Genomic DNA, 17,383 nt, shown 5'->3' on the forward strand with positions numbered 1-17,383 from the left:
GAGTGATGGGGCATTTCCATAAACTGATCTTGGCAGGCCTAGAAGAGTATCTTCCAGGTCTCATTTTCACTTCAGAAGTTCGCTGTAATTGGGTCTTAATCTCAAAGGGCACCTGCACCTAAACTTAAATCTTCTGCTTTGGTTCATAATACTGAGCACTGCACACACATTTGTGAATTACCTTGGCAAACTGCTCTGCAACAGGCAAGTAAAACGCTAACTCTGGAGCAGCGTGAGGGAATAACTTGCACCAGCTGCTCAGTCCCTGTAACAGCATGGACAGGGCTTCCGTTCATGAGGAGTCAGCTCTCTTGCAACCAAGTTTATTTCACCTTTACTACAACCCCACAGAGAGCAGAGAGGTTATCCAACAAGATTAAACATGGTTTTCCTGATTACTATGGAGACTATGCCATGAGCAGCGCTTGTCTGTTCCCACCTGCAGCCCACAGAGCCACAGTTTAGTCTGGGACACAGCAGTCTGGGCAGAAGCCAGCAGACCAAGCCTGCTGCTGAAAATTCCCTACAGCTGCTAGATGTCCCATTTCTCCTCGTACCCTGCGTCCAAACCTGACGCTTTTCCCACAGGTATCCTGGCTCTGTGCTTCACTCCACACTTTAAGGCAGCCCGGCGTGTAGCCCCACCACTCCCTTAACCCTCCCTGAAGACTCCCACAGCTTTTTCATCCCCTCGACCATATTACACACACCCTCACGTCCTACCTCCTCTTTGTCCATTGCTGTCATGCGTTTGCCTTACAGGCATAGGATTAGTGGCAGCCCAATTATGGTTCTGATGTTAATACCCTGCAATGTTAGAATCTCCTCAGCTGAAACACTTCCAACCCTTTCTGTAGAGAGTTATGCCCATCTGGGCAGCAGAAAGGAGCACAAACTCAAAGGAGAGGAGCCAGCTATTCCTTCACCTCCTGCATGTACGAGGGTGCATGTACACAGGCTTGCCCGCAGCATTGGCAGAGCCACTTCTGAGTGCCTGCTACATTTGAGGAGGCCACCTGAAACCTGGCAGAGTAAAACTGTGTAGGTGACTAGGCTTGGCAAATTTTATGAACTTGGATCCCAGTTTTACCTACCTTTTTATTTTTTACTTTTTTTGTCTATTTGCTATATTTTTATTCTGACCCAGCTCAGAACTGAAACTTCAGGTCACTGAATTAAACAGCTGCATTTTACTTCCAGGAGAAAGTCAAAATATTTTGCTTTTAAGATAAGCGTAATTTATAGACAAATAGATGCATAGAACAAACTTGTAATTGAATGCTAAAACCCTCAGGTTTGTAAGTGAGGTCCTAGAACAGTCAGTAAACATTGTTTGAAAGCTCAACTTCTGCGTCCAGCTTTTTCATCAGCAGTAAAACCTCCCAGACTTCCACACAGATACAACTTCACGTATGAAAGAATGTAAGTTTTTGGTCAACTGTCACTTGCTCATTTACAAGACTAGATTTTATCTCACAAAAATGTATCCATGATGAACATTTGTCTTTGGATTCATCTCTCCTGCCCTCAGTCAATTAACTCAAAGTTAACAGAATCATTCAAGTGAAGACAAAAACATGAGCAGCGTTCTCTCGTTGGTCCAAGAGCAGCCAAGTCTTGCCTTATTGACAGACCTAACCCCAAAACTCACTAAAAATGATGCTCCCATCGAAAGTCAATAGATGCATTTCCAAAGGGACAATTTTAGGCAGCAGTTGAGACTGAAATCCAAGTCAGCTGTGCTGTACTTCGCATAGGGAAGAGAGCAGACCAAAGCAGGAGCAGACAGAACAACTGCCTTACAAGGGGGATAATGACAGGTAGTTTGACAAGCACCATACTGACTCTATAAAATGTTTCACACACAGAAATTATGCAATGCAGCTAATAACGCAGCGGGGGTGGAAGGAGGCTGGAAAAGCAGAACACTGCTCATTCATTCTGATGCCATGTTGTTCATACATTACAGAAGCGTCTGTCTGTGTTTTGACAACCTGCCAGTCCATCACTACCTCAAGCACAAGACTTGCTGTAGGCAATTTGACCCTTTTCTTCCTTTCCTACGCCCTCTTGCTTATTCTAAAGAATATAGGCTCTCCAGTAATAGTATTTGATGTTTTTAAAGGCAGGATATAGTTTAGGGTTATTTTGCATGTTGAGAAAGCCCACAGGCACACTCAGTATTTTCCCTGCAATTTCAGCTAGTTCTCAGTTACCAGGGGGAATGGCAATTACAGCTTTGTTATTCAGGCATTTTTCAAACTTAGGGCTCAAATGAGAGTGGGTCCACAACTTCATTCAAAATAGACACTTTAAGCAGCTTGGGATAAGTAGATTAACTGAATGTGAACTTTCACCTTGTTTTTTCCACTTTTACTTGCTGATATATTTTTGGTGATAAAAACAAAATTGTGCCTCCAAATGTAAGTGTTCTTATGCATTTTTATCCCACAAGTACCTGAACAGACAGACCAAGACACCTGTCTCTACCAAGTCTTTCAATTAACACTCAACAGTGAGAATTAGAAATGTGATGGGAGCTACCTGAATTACAAGAGATACAATAAGGAAGAAGGGGTAAGTTATTTAATATTTGAAAGGAGATAGGAGAAAGAGAGATGAGAAATGTACTTATTGCCTTTACATTCTGTAAAAAAAAACAGATATCCACAGTCTGTAGCCACAATCAACCCCAAATAAAACACACCACAGAAAACTGTTAAACAAACAAACAAAAACAAAAAACATACAGTGCCTTGCATTCTTTCCTCTCAGTCTCTTACATCTGTTTGGGCATTTGGTACATGATTTTCTTTCTGTTTTGCTAATTTGAAGAAAAAAATAGTTATACAAAAAGAAAAGGAGAAGGGGGATCTTAGAAATGTACTGATTTAAACAGCCTGCCAATCTTGACTGTTGAATTTTACTTTCTTTCCAAAATAGACCTCAGCTAAATCATCAGTTTACTGCACTCTGAAATCCAACATTCACCCAGTTAACAGGGAGGGTGTACTGGGCATGGCTGGGATGAAGAAAATTTTCTTCATAGGAGCCCACACGGAGCTGTGTTTTAGATGGCTGACCAAAACAGCATTGACAACGTGCCTATGTCCCAGCTATTGCCCGACAGCACCAAGACTCTCTGTTCCTAACACTGCTGCCCCAGTGAGCAGGCTTGGAGTGGGCAAGAGGCTGGGAGGGGACGGCTGACATGTGCCAACCAAAGGGATGTCCCCTACCGTACAACGTCATGCTCAGCAATAAAACTTCAGGGGAAGCTGTTCAGTGTTGCAGCTGCCCAGAGACTGGCTGGGCATCAGTCTGCTGGTGGCAAGTGACTGCTTTTGCACTGCTTACATTTGTTTGTTGTTGTGGGTTTTCTTTGCCTTTTTCTCTCTCTTTTTCCCTTCACTTAATAAACTGTCTTTATCTCAACCCACGAGGGCTTATTCCTCACTTTTGCCCTTCAGTTCTCTCCCCCATCCCACTGGGTGTCAGCTCTGCTGGTTCAGGAAAGGTTGGAAGTGAGGTATATGTACAATCTGATTACCTGCTCCTTTCATCAGACATCCAGAAAGCATCCGGCATTTGTTCAGTATTACTGGCACACCAGCACTTGAACTAGAAGTTTAGCTCACTGTCGAGCTTGATGGCCTGATGTGGAACTGCTTCTCAAATCAACAAACCCTTTCCAAATGCATGCCTACCCTGATAACAAATTGCTTCTTCCTTCTCCATGCCAAGTACCTTCATGGAGATTAAAGGCAGAGTTCACAAGTGTTTAGTGTCCTCAAAGGTGTTAATATTTAGTCCTATACTCAACACCTGATTAGTGATTCACAGCAAGTCAAGTCAAAGCTTTTTTCTGCTAGTCTAATTCCTTTCTACTGCTTCCCACACTATAGCAGCAATAAAGCACTTAATGTTGTTTTCAACACTGATGATGTGTTGCATCTGAAACACTCTTTTAAACAGGTAAAGGCAACTCATCCCCTATTCATGCAAGCTCTCCTCCAAATTATTTTATAGCCATATCCATCAGACTAAATTCCTCTATTATCATCCAAACAAAACTTACTTTGAAGCCATAAGACTTTTGCCAGGCATTGTTTGAACTGCAGACTAGGTGTTGAGCTCAGCACAGTGCTGAGGGCAGTCAGAAAAGGATTAAGTTCACATTTTGAAAGAAGAGGCCAACAGGTCTGAGTATTAAAACCCGCACTCATTGTCCTCTAGCCCCAGTGACCAAGGAGAATGAAGGGCCAACACGTGTCTGCCTCTAGATGAACTCTCCTAATTCACAAATTTACCTCCTGTGGTCACCGTACCATGGCTTTTTTAAAGGCTGAGGAGAGTCATACTCCCATGAGCACACACTACAAAATTTGGCTGAAATGTCTTGCACTGGATTATGTGAAGGTGAGGAGCAGGAGAGGGGGCTCATGCATTAGCATCTCAGGATTGACTCATGCCATTTACTTTCCTGACACAACAACTGACAAAACAGATACCACAACACTATGCTGCCTGTGAGCACAGGGTATCCATTTGGCATACATATGTGCATATAAACCACAGTGCTTCACGAGGGAGCCCGCACCTTCCAGCAAGCCTGGAGCCAGAAAGAGCTGTGGAACTGCTACAGCAGGAGCATGCTGCGCTAAGCGTGCACGCTCAAGGTCTTAAGGTACCTCAAGCATGGGAGAGGGATGTTCCAGGTACGTGCTTGCCGACGTGCTAGCTGATACACACTTGCTCACAGCAGGAGAGCCACTTACACTCAGGCACCACTCCTGACCTTTGCAGACACGCTGGCACAGAACCAGCCTGCCAGTTTAAGTGCTTACAGATCAGAGCTGTGGCCATATACAAAGACTATTTACTGAAGAAGAATCCCCAGAAAAAGGCGGTCACAATATGAACACGAGTTTAATTGCGTTGCCGCCCTGAGAAAATCTGAAAGCAGGATAACAACCTGCATTTCACCGCTTTTGATTTCTCCGTATAATAGCTTCTCCCCATCCATACGCACAACAGAAAGCAATGAGCACAGGGCAAGGTGAAAGACCTAAGACCTAGAATTATAGACCATTTATCTCCCTTTGCCTCTGGGTAGAAACGTCCTAAAGGTTATAGTGCTATAGCGATCCAGGTGGTGAATAACCCTTGCAGGGTTAAGTTTCCCTACAGTCATAAAAAACAGCTGCCCAAAGGAGTGGAGATGTTTGAGGAAATGTTTTCTTTCCCTCCAGTACCTTAGCCATCAAAAGTTCAGGGACTTTGGCAAAAGTTTTTATCAACATAACGGCTTTTTTTTTTTTTCTCTCATTTGATTCTGCAATAAAAGCAGAATAAGCAGCTGTGTTTACAGTTCACAGCTTAGAATTGCTTTTTATTAACATATCAAATTATTCATGGTGACTTAATCATCAAATCCATTTTAAACTATTACAGTTGTGGTGATAAGTTAGAGTGATAATACAGCTTAACCACATCACACTGAATTTTTTCAACACATTTCACCTGGAGATTTCTGTAGAAAACATACATACTAAAATCTCCTGTGGCCCTTGTATAATGAGCCTTTTGCTTGCAGTCCTTTAGTGAAACTCAGGCATTGGTATTTGCAGAGTATTACATGGTAGGTACATGAAACTTGCATCTCTTCATCTCATGGCCTCGGTCTTGAAATTGTTCTACAAGTCTTTCTGCCTCCTCTGGAAATCTAGGGAGACCCTATACCCTGGATTTGTTGATATGTAGCATTTAAAAGCATTAGAAACATAATCCTAGCCTATCAGAATAGAAAGTTATTTATGGTGGATGACTGCGAACGTGATGTGATTATTCACTATTCCCATGTCACAAGCAGGAGAAAAAAAGCACTGAGAGCTACACCCTCAGACTTTCTTCTTAATTTAAAAGTTGCTGCTGTTGATTAAGAGCACAGAGTCATCCCTTTTGTGTACACAGTGCATGCTGTAATAGGACCTGCTTTCCACAGATACCTAGCTTTTACTATGAGGTGCAAATAATGAGGTGCAACAGCCAACATGATGGAGTCTGAGAGGCGTGCAAAGGCATAACAAAGCAAAAGACAACTCAACCAGTGCTAATGAAGCAGGAAAGAACATGACATCGCCTACAACAAACTTTGGTAAACAATTTAAATGAGCTGTGGTTTTTGCACTCCTAACCTGCCCTATTATGAATGTGACAATCTCACAACAACATACCAGAGAACATTATGCTTGGCCTCGAAAAAATGTAACAACATTGTTAAGGAGTCCATCATTTCCCTTTAATTAATGCCCCACTGTGTCCGACAGACAGCAAGTGTTCGTAGCTCACACCAGCTAACTTCAGCTTTGAACGCTGCAGAGGTGTCAAACACTGATTTCTTAATGGCAAACAAATCAAAGGAGAAACATTAAGTGAATCTGGTGAGCTTGAAAGCTCGGAAATGGCTACGGATTAGAATGCACATGGTGGAAATGTGAATATACATCAGAAAGAAGATACTAATTTTGTCAGTTCTCCCAGATCAAAAAGACAATTTCAGAAGAAGGTAGGCCCAAGGTGACAGCCCTGTGTGAGTGCCGTTCACTCCAGCATAAGTCAAGTCCTGGCAAGCAATAGCAGTCTTGTGCTGTGTTTTACCTCACATGTTCTGCTACTGAAGACTTGATAACTTGATAACTTTCATTCAGGACCAGAACGCGGGTAAACTGCCACTAGACCAAGGAAAATGCAGTTACAACCCAAACCTTCCATGGAAATAGTCAAAATGCTAGTAGTGACTGCTTGTAACAGCAGAAAGCAATGTGGTCTCTGCAACAGCGGGTCCTCCTAATGCCATAAAACAACAGCAGCTACCAAACAGCAAGTATGATACTCATGTAGCCTGTTGATGAGAAAACATTACTCCATACTTAAAGATTATAAGTAATAACAAGTAGTAATTGTAATATAGATGCCTTTGGACCACTGCATCAGAGAAACTCAGTGGTGACTGACAGTCTGCTATTCAATAAAAAGGCAGGGATTTTTTTTCATTTTTAGTTGGCAAAGCCCCTTACAGTCTATTCAAAAAAAAAAAAAAAAAAAAAAACAATTACTGTGTTTTTCTCTAGTCAGCATTATTCTTTACATCAAGGTTAGAAGAATTTAAGCAGACTTATGTCTCATGCTGCATTCTATATGGTACATTTGTGCAGCAGTCAGATTTGAAGCACAAGGTTGGCTACACAAAAAAAAAAAAAAAAAAAAAAAAAAAAAAAAAACAACTCCACAGAACAAAGTTGGGAAAACTTACCCAGCTAGCTAGGAGGAGTCCTGAACATAGTGGGTCTTTCTGCTCAAAGAAACTTGGTATTCAGCTAGGTCTGTACCTAAATATCATGCTGGCAATGCAAACACACTATTAACTCCCAGCACGTGGTGACCTATTATAGCACGCTAAAAGATACTAATAACTTAGTCTAAAAATATAAATAATGATGCACCAGCCCTTGACAGACTGCAATAGATTGCAATTTCATTACATTTTTTCCCCAAAATTCTTGACTCTTCTTTAGAACTCAGAGCATCAGAATACACCTGTAGGTCCAGAAAACCTACACCCACATCCCATAAGCGGCTCATCAGGTAGACCTGTTTGGTTATCATTTCTCACCAGGGACTGAACTCCTGTATCACTAGATTGAGTTAAACAGTAGTGGTTTAAAAGAAAGCAGTTGCTGTTCTTTTTTCAAAGTATTTACAATGAAGCGTGGCCCCATCCTTCCCCCTCCGCAAGCGTCTGATACTCCTTGTTAGGGGCGCAGGCAGTATCAGAGTGCTGAAAGATTATAAACAGATTCAGACTGTGCCACAGACCAGTCTGCTGGAATTAATAATGTTTCTCTGCAAGGTACATAATTTGCAAGAGGCTGGATGGTTTAGGAGACAGGCAAGTCTGTAGAGAGTTTTCCACACCTCTTATAAAAAGCAACAGAGACATTTCCAAGTGTTTTAAGTAACATACAAAGAAACGCTGTTTCTAGCATATACAGAAAACCCAGTTATTAGTTGTGTTTATTAGTTAATCTTCAAATGGTTTGAAGTTCAAACCTGGATTAACTCCCATTATTGTAATTAGGTACTAGAGAACAGCTCTGCTGAAAATGGTATATGTAGGTAAGCAACAGCCTGTTGCTTTAAGATTCACGTAACTTTAAGTGTTTAAAACTGTCATCAAAACCAATTGTTTCCAGGTGGAGAAAAAAATAGCATTCAGTGGTCCTTCACTGCACTTTTATTTACAGAGCTCATTCTGCCGTCAGGCAGACAACACAAAAAGACTAGCGACCTGACTTGGTTTCTGTTTTACCCATGTAAAAAATGGCATGAAACAAGTGCTATTAACACAAAAACAGCACCATGCATGTCAAACTTCTGTATTTTAAATACTGCTTCATAAGAGTCTTTCCACTTCGTAGCGGAGAATCCCTTATACTCCATGACATCCAACTCTCAATTAAAAAATACACAGGAAAATGAGTTACATGGGTAGCTTACTACACCAATGAGTAATTGAATACATGCACTTATTCCTGCAATTTCTCTGGAAATAAAAATATCAAATCATTTATTCTTAGAGGGGAAACATCTCTGCTTCCCATTCACATCTCTCCTCCATCACTAAAGCAGTGTGGGTAGGGCATATGCCCCACTGGCATCAGGGGAGGGTCCCATCCCATCAGGTCCACACTAACATCTCAGCCCTCCAAGAACATGCTGAGATGTGTCGCATGGCAACATCCCAGTGAAGTCCAAACTACTTATAGTTCTCTAGTTTATGAGATCTTACTATATAGCCGAGGAAGGAATGAAAGAAGTGGTTTAATTGCAGGAGTTCATAATCAAATCCTCCATGGCGCTGTTAGCTCTATTTTTTCTTTGTCATGCTGCCATTTGCTACCCACAATTTTCTCTTTTCCCCAGCCCCAACAAATGATTTTCATATCCCAAAAAAAGATCTTGCTGTTCTTTTTCTAGACACTCATTACACTTTATTCCCAAGTAGTTTCTTCTTGACATAAAATTCAGAAGGAATTAACTCTATTTCTCACTATTGTAAGAAACTTCCAGCAGCCAGTAAAATATCAAGTGTCAAGGGAAGATTTCCACAAGTACAAAAATTAGTCTGATGCTCAAAACACATTTCGCTTCGAAGATGCTGAGGACTTCTCTACGCTTGAGATGATCTGCAGGATCCTTTTATGCAGAAGTGACAGAAGCCAGCGATAGCGTTGCTTACTTAACTTTAGTTATATTAACTAAACTTATATATATAACTAACTTATATATTTAACTAAAATGTATTGCACAGCTCAAGATAGTGTTTTTGTACTTATAGAGAACTCTCAACAGGTTTGTAGGTTCTCCCATATTCTTGTGGCATGCAAGAATACCGTCTGTCATGCAGTTACAGGGTAAGGTATAAAAAGTAGTCTTGTTTCTTGGTCACAAAGACATGCTGTTTAAGCCCCTTTTCTGAAGTTATTCAAAGGAATTTCCTTTTAATCTCATGGAGTAGGAACCATAACACAAATTTAGGGTAATTGATTTTTGTTACTGAAAGTATTAAAATGAAAGTGTTAATGAAACAAAGTCATTCTCTCTATACAAAAATACAATTTCCTTTATTTGCTCTGCCTTGCACAGAATTATTAGCTTATGAAACTCCCAGAAGCAGGGCTAAAGTACTGCCCAGAAGGCAGCTGGCCCTCATGGACAACCTGGCCTGCAGAACAAACCCTTTGGTGGGGGGCGGGGGGGTAGAAAAACGTTTAACGTTTTAAAATGTGAGAAGAGAGATGTAGGCATCTCAGTGTTCTTCTTTTGGTAGACTCTTTTTTATTCAAAAGTATCAACTTTCTTATGAGCATCATTCAGAAACTGAGACTAAATAAAGAGATGAAAGAGCATTAAACTACAGCAGTCACCGCAAACGCACCCCTCTAACCATCTCTGCCTCAAACTCCAGAGCAAAGCAAAACACTAAACACAGACGGATAGATACTGCTATCATAGCTGGGGCAATATGGAGCAGGGCACAGGGCACTTATAAAGGACACTAGTCCAATTAGGGAAGTTGGAGTGTCAGGCTGTTGAATTCCCTATCATTTCCTGGCACCACTGCCTTTAATTAGGCCTTGGATTGATTACTGCCTTTGTTCTCCACTGACCCACCAGTGACTCTGACAGGGGCTGTATTTTCCCCTGCTACAATTAGAAGGCAAGGTTCTGAGTGTCAGCAAGCATTACACAGGCAAGCAGACGGCTTAAAACTATTGAGCCTTGAGAGACAAGATGTGTTTGTGACATTAACATACACACTCCTTCCTTTAAAGAATATAGTAGGCTAGAGTCAGTCCTGGTCCAACAGAAAGTTAGATTTGAGGTCCATTTAAGCTTGCCAACATGTTGGTGGGCAGTATATGCAAAGAGAAACACAGAGCAGGACCAGCACAACTGGCAATATAGAGGTTACCTAGTCTTTCCGTAATCCCACAGCATTGGGAAGGTAAGAGAGAGAAGAGAGCACTTTCAGACTGTTGTCTGAGCATTTTATTTGTAAATAGCAGCAAATAGATTGGAGAAAGTCATTGCATATGCAGGTATGTAGGATATAGAGCTTCATGGCAGTCTAGAGCTCTATGGACATCCACAGAGCTTAAAAAGAAAAATAAATCCAAGAATAGATTAAAGAAAGTAAAATTTGAAAGAAGGTAACACATGGTAAGTATTTCCATATTTATAATTTGCTTAATATTTTGGTAGTACTTAAGAGGCAACAACTAACAATTTTTAAATTTAACAAAAAATAAATAAAAAAAAAAAGAAAAACATGCCATGCCCTGTATAAAGGCAGAGAGCTTTTTCCCAAATGAGAATGTACAGTCTTAGCAGGGAAGGAAAGTAACCACAGTAAAGAAAGCTAAAGACAACATGTACGTAGCACAGTTAGTTCAAGGCCATATGGTTTATTTGTGCTACTGCATGAAAGAATTCCCACTTCCATATATAAGGTTAGCAACCCTTCACCGTGCCACATTACTTTTTGTCATTATAAAATCAAACTATCAGGATCCTTGTGACTGTGAAAACTCCTTTCACTTCTCCATACCTTTGATCTTTAGTCATATATTTATTTCAGCCTTTCATTTGCCCTGGGGATAATTCATTGATATTTGTGAATTGAGTGAATTTCCAAAACAGTTCTAGTAATAAATACAGCAGTTCTAAGTCCAGATACAAAAAAATTGTTAATGCATTTTGACTAATTAAACTGTGAACATGAGAAAGTTCCTAGTAAGCATGACTTCCTTGGTACAAGTAGACATCTCAGAGAGGTGATGGCGATGAAAATTGTGATTTTGTTTGCTGGTTGTCTTTTAAACACTTTCCTCTCCCTATGCCTTTCTTCTCACCACTTATGCTTTACAATCTCCCACAGTACAGCACAGCAGTCACCTATGCAACCAGAAGAACATCAGTCGTTTCTGCCAGCAAACCTAGGTCACCAGCCTCTAGATAATTCAGCCAGGTAGAGAACTGGCATATAGCACCCACGCTCCTCTACCACATCAGTACTGCATCACTGCAGGCACACCCACCTCCTCTCAGCAGGGGAAAGCCATTGTCAAGGCTCATTTCTACCTTGCCAAGCCATAGTTTATATTTTAGCCCAGGAGGGTTGCAATTAAGTGAGCTTTCAAAGCTTTCTGGGTGACACAAGAGACAGAGCAATGTTTACTCATAGAATTCCCTGAACTTGTTGAATTACTTCTGCAGGTAGAAGCAAACCTATATTTTTTATTAAACCCTAAAATACAAACAGTAGTCACAGCCAGGGACTTGTAATTAGTTCTCTTTTCCACCACTAGAGACTAGTGAAAAGAAAATAAACAGCAGAAGCCACAAAAAGACAGAAATGCTGCTTCTCTTCCTATCTACCCCCTGCATCAGTAGATGCTATGAACTTCTGTAGAGAAATCTTGCCCTACAGAAACACCCTGGTTTGTGGCTACTGGGGAGCTATAATAAAACTGACTTGTCCAGCACAGTAAAGTGCCCAGGGTATAATTTTGAGAAGTGCAGCGGTATCCCACAGTAAACTCAACACAGGGAGAAAGTGGTATTAGCAGGATGTTTTACTTTGTGGCTAATAGATTGTTTTTTCAGTAGCTCCTCCATAATTAATTTGCAGATGAGTTAAATCTCATTCTGGTTTAAGAAGAATCCTCATCTTTCACAAGACAGGTCCATCCATATTTTGAACATACCTTGATGCACCGCTGATACTCTCCAATTAATCCAGATCTTGCAGATCTGCTGAACACCACAGATCTTTCTGTGACTGCAGATTCATATCTGACACTGAATATTGTGTTATAATTGCAAGAACAGAGTCAAGTATGAATTCACTTTGTTGCAACGCAGATGCAGTATCTGATCCATCAAGTGGGTATTCCTCTTTGCTCAGAGGCATAGCAAAGGGGGAGTGAAGGAGAATACTGAATGTACAAGGCGCTTGTCTTATAGGAGCTTAGCAACTCACTGCTCACGGTGACCAGAAGTACAGAATCAAGAAGAACCCCACACACTTGTCACAGTCCCTTACAAAGGCAGAGAACACTGCAGCAGACTTTTGTCATTCAGGAAAAGCAGCTTAAAGTGGAAGGTCTCCATGTTGTACAGTTGCAGAAACAGAACCCATATTGTACCAGCTGTTAAGGAGACAAGAGGACAGCCCGGCACAAACATCTCAGTATCAGCAGGGTTAAATCACATCTTTTCATTGTCTACATAGGGGAAAACGTAGACATAGAAGATGCATTTGTTTTTTCAAGCAGTTTTCCACTTCTTGTTAGTCTTCTTCGATTAAATGATATTTAATCTGCTATTTGTCAACGCAAGTGGTCACTCATGGCCACAAATCGGTAAACCTTGAAAGCACTATATTTAGATTTAGTACTATCAATACAATATTTGCCTGTCTTCCTGCATTGCCATACTAAATTCACAGGCTTTCACAACAGCTCTAAGAGTAGGCATTCTGTTAATCAGATTGGCATCTCTGCCCATTTTTCTATCACCTACAAAAAAATGTGGAAAATGCTGACAAAAGTGTAAATAAGTAAGACTGGTATTTGAAATGTACTCGTAATTAGAGGGGGAAAATAAAGCAGACATTTTTGATGCAGTCAAACTGCTGGGAAAAATTCCTTTGCCTGTAGCTATGTGTTGTCATAGTGTTTACAAATATTCTGATGTCAGATGAGCAGTGCATGTCTTAATCACTCAGCCGGCTGTAGATATTTGGCTATAGGAAATGCAATTACCTCCAGACTGAAAGGGAACAGAAGGTGAGACAAGGTCATATTTACTGAGTAGCGCTGCATGCATTGATCCCCTTTTTGCCAGTACCAGGGACCTGGGGGTGGCAGAGGGGTTGCAGGGTTAGCTCCCTAAGCTGCTCACCACAAGGTCAGACAGGTAAGTGCTGGTAGAAATGGGCGCTTGGGCAGACAGGCCTGCAGAAGCACAGCAACAGGGGCAAGGAGAGGTTGCATGATCTCTAATCTTGGAGATGCTCATAATTTGACTGCACCAGCCCCCTGAGCAAGCTGATCTAACACCAAAGCCCACCCTGCTTTGAAGAAGTGGCTAGGCTAGATATCTTCCAGGGGCCCCTTCCAACCACAATCTTCTGCCACCATTGCTGGAGCGCTTCAGCCCAGAGGAGCTGCCCTGGTGCATGACCAACCTTTCCTACTCCACAGATCTGGTTCAGGGAGTTCAGCTGGAGTTTCCCCTGTGCTGATGTTCAGTAAAAGAATTATTAAAAGGGGCAATAAGGGTACAAAAACAAGTTGCAGTTCTACCAGCACTGTGTTTGTAGGCAGACCTACTTTTCTCTCATGCAGCCAATCCAGAAGGCTGCTGTTAGCTCAATAAAGGTTTAATTGGGCCGTGTAGCCCAATTCAGATGGCTTGTTCATATTGTCACCTAGCCTTTGCAGTTTTATAGAAGTTGTAAGGAATATACAGCAACTCTGAAAAGAAAAAAAAAAAAAAAAAAAAACAAAGCAATGGATTTCAGAATATTTTAACCAACCAATTGACAAGATCCTCCATAATAATTTGCTTTGCATGCTAAGCAATACTTTTTCTTCATTTCAGTCTTGAAGTCCAATGCATTGTTTTACCAGCTCCTGTAGACCCTGGCTGCCAGGCAACACAGCAAGTTGTTTTCTTGGGGTTAGAGTTAATTGCTATAATCACAGAGCCAGCGGCAATCCTATCCAGGTGAGCCATTAGTTAGGGGAAATAAAATTAGCAAAAGCAAGAGCAGAAGATGGAATAGAGAGGTTAAAACAGCATAAATGTTTTTTGCTTTAAAGTGTAGGGGTACATGGAGGTGTTTGTTGGTAACAGGAAGGGAAACAGCAGTATGTAAAGAAAGCACGGGGCTGTAGCCAATTAGCAGCTCCATGTTTTGGGTGATCAACAAGCCTCAGACTGCCTGACAGGATCCTTCAACATACAAAGAAGGGAAGCACAAACTCCATTACTGCTTCACCCAACACCGAAATGCCAAATACATTTTGCCTTTATACATCCTACAGTTTTACTGGAGTCACTACAGTTTCCAGAATTAAAAATTAAGATTGAATCTGGTGCGGGATGTACAGTTCACAATTAACACAATGATTTCCCCATTAATGATAAACGTACTGCAATATGTAGCCAGTGGATTTTCTACCTTAATTCCCATGCTGGTCTCCAGCTCACTCACAGCATGCTGCTGGAAACCTGACACAAAAACAGTATTGTAACAGAGCACACAGGTTATCACAGATGGTTCAAATTAAAGGCAGCCTAATAAGCCATTCCACAGACAAGGAGGCAGCACATCCAGTGCTGCTCATGGTGGGAAGCGTCTCCAAACATGCCTGCCTCAAGACACACTGCAGAATATGTTGCATAGCTGATGCCCAGTCTCAGGACTTACTTTCCTTCTCCTGGCTTGCATCCAGGAACAAGAGCTGCAAGACTGGATTCTCAAGGCATCAGCCAAGCAAAACAAGCGCATGTACCTGTGAGCCAGCTGCCCAGCAACAGTGGGGTCAGCTTCATAGGAAGTTACTCCTCTGTTTAGGTCTGCTTCTTAACAGACTGGTAAGAAGGCAATGCTGGGGTGGGTACACAAATGTGAGGCAGCAGCTCTGACTTCCACTCTGGGCAAAGGCACCTGCAAGCCCCCCTTCCCTCATCCCTTGCACTTACAGAAACAAGATGTTGTTCTGCAACATCTTGCTTTTAGTGGAGAGTATGACCCTGATAAGTGCTGATCTCAGCTGGAGCCAGACTGGCATGGCACCATGTTCCAGGTCCCTGTGAGACAGCAGCTCAAGCACTCCTTTTAGAAGGAAAGTTGTCAGTGAGATCTGACAAAGGAGGGGTATGGGTTAATGCCTCCTTCTCCTGAATGAGCCCTGCAAATCCTGTTTGCAAGAGCTACTCCTCCCCAGCCATGTTTTGGGTTAGACACTCATTCTGCAAGGGAATGATTGCTGTAAGAATTACTGCAAGGCTGAGGTGAAGTGCAGAAAACTAGTTAGTTACTCAGATCTGGCAGGAATTAGACTCTGCATGTGCATTCAGCAACAGAAGACCCTCTGCTGACCGCAGGGCTGTGCAACAGTTCTATGAGGCCTAGCGGTTTGCAGTGGACTCTGTTAGGCACCAGAAGAAACAAGAAAATAAACAGTAGCTGAGACACTTTGTAGATTTTGTTAAGAGTTGCTCAAAAAATAGAGGCTGTTACAGTAACAGCATGCACTCAAAATTACAGAACTGTGGACATTGAAAAAAACCACTGATGTTATATTTAAGTTAGTATTAATATAACAGCCAGCAGGAAAGCAGGACATTGATTTATCCATAATTACAAATATTTTTTGCTCTTAGCATGATGCATCTGAAGAATTTTACTTTCTCAGAAGGAATCCATTCTCAAGATCACACACTATAGAAATGCAGTAAAGCGTTAGCCTGGTTTCTCATTCACCTGGCAAAATGGTAGAGTAGCTTTGGGTATGCTTTCTGCCTACTCTTCTCAGGGTCTCAGCCTAAAGCTCGCAAAGATTACAGACAGGACCTAAACAAACATTTGGAATACCAGTAGTGATGCTTATGTTTAGATCAGAAAAAAATGAGATGTTTCCCTTGGCTTACCCAGACTCAGGGCAAAAGGTGTTAATACAATCCTCAGCCAAAAGAAATGGAGAAATGGTATTTCTGCAGTTTAAACCTTATAAATAACAACACTAACAAAAAACGGCTAGGGACAGGTAACTGAGGAGGAATCTGAGATACAAGGCAGTGCAAGTTACATATGAATTCTACGCATTCAAGACAAACTTTTCAAAAAGTAAGGAAATGCATTCATAAACATTCACTTCTCCACTAGAGAAAAACACTGAACAATCTGTTCCAATTAACGGCCTAACTAATGAAATGACAAAGGCCCCCATTCTGTTCTTTCAGATAGAGTTTAATAGCATTTATATGTTGTCAAGCCTTGCATCATCCATTTGATCTCTGAAAAGGCAGAGAGGCAGACAGAATACAAAACAAACATTAACAAATACCACGAGTACAGAATACTTAACAGCATGCCATTCACAACAGTGGACAGCCAAGGACAATTAAATTATTCATAGATATGAACTGTCCAAGGTAGAAGGAAAAAAGGAAGAACATTAAATAAACACCCCCCCTGCCCCCCCCCCAAAAAAAAAAAACACATACCACAAGAGAGCATCCAACACCATTAGCAGCATTTTTCTTTTTTGTTGAGCTAACAGCTAGCTTCTGGTACCAAACACAGAATCAGAAGTCAAGGTCTTTTTCAAGGTCTTTTTAAAGACTTTGTCATAACTGGGTAATTAGTTACCATATATTCAACTGCCATATTCCACCTCTTTTAAGGCCGACAGCTTTGAAATGCAAACCACAACTCCTCTCTGGACGGAGTCAAAAGAACCAACGCTGAGCCAGTACACAAGAGCTGCTGCAGAATGAGGTGGCAGTATTAGCAAGAGAGGAAAGCCCATTCATCAAGAGCATATACATGTAAGAAACCTGGACTGTTTTATGCAGCCAGTTCACCAGTACTAGGAGAAGATGCTTCTGCATCTCCTCAGCTGTGAAAGTGGAAGGAGCAGCCCTGCCTTACTCTTTAAGGAGATGAGATCTACATGAGTACTCCAGTAACAGGTATGTTGACATAAGCAACTGTGTGAGGTCCTGCAACTTCCATAAACAT

General features: G+C 41.5%; 1 protein-coding gene across 1 annotated transcript in view; it reads right to left on the reverse strand.

The window, feature by feature from the left end:
• Positions 1-17,383, reverse strand: part of KIF26B (kinesin family member 26B) — a 295,042-nt gene that overhangs the window by 263,032 nt on the left and 14,627 nt on the right. The window lies entirely within an intron of this gene.

This window comes from Oxyura jamaicensis, chromosome 3 (assembly GCF_011077185.1).
Source record: "Oxyura jamaicensis isolate SHBP4307 breed ruddy duck chromosome 3, BPBGC_Ojam_1.0, whole genome shotgun sequence".
Taxonomy (NCBI): Eukaryota; Metazoa; Chordata; class Aves; order Anseriformes; family Anatidae; genus Oxyura; species Oxyura jamaicensis.